This window comes from Nematolebias whitei, chromosome 21 (assembly GCF_014905685.2).
Source record: "Nematolebias whitei isolate Nwh7 chromosome 21, NemWhi1, whole genome shotgun sequence".
NCBI classification, from domain to species: Eukaryota; Metazoa; Chordata; class Actinopteri; order Cyprinodontiformes; family Rivulidae; genus Nematolebias; species Nematolebias whitei.
The window spans coordinates 23,443,580-23,444,082 of record NC_056518.1 but is presented as its reverse complement, the minus strand read 5'-3'; positions in this window follow the sequence as shown (position 1 = coordinate 23,444,082).

Sequence of the window (503 nt, the reverse complement as noted above, 5' to 3'; positions counted from 1 at the left end):
CTAAACATTTGTCTCAAAGTATATGTTTAATACAGAGCAACATTTCTACATAATTTGCTAAATATTTTCATACAAACATAAGTCAAGCTTTCCTTGATGGTGTACAACAGTCCCTCGTCACTTTGCGGTTCGTTTTTTGTGGAATCTCTCGATTGCGTTTTTTCAAAATAACATTCAACATGACAGAATTGGCTGAATGATGGATGAGCCACATGACCGGCATGAAGTTTTTATTTAAAATAAATAGTTTTAAATTATTTAGCACCTGCTGCACCTTTGTACAGCCCAGACTGCATGATAAGCTTCTTACTGCAGCTGATCAGCTTTTCCCTGTGTAGAGTGGAGACGTGGGTGTGTCCAAGAACTCTTGCAGGTGGCTGAGAGCACAGAGGAAGAGAAATTATAACATGATGTGCTCTTTTAGAGCATTTAGAGTTTAGAGACATTGTTTAGAATATTGCAACAGTGTGGGAAGGGTTTAAAATGCCATATTTTGATTATAT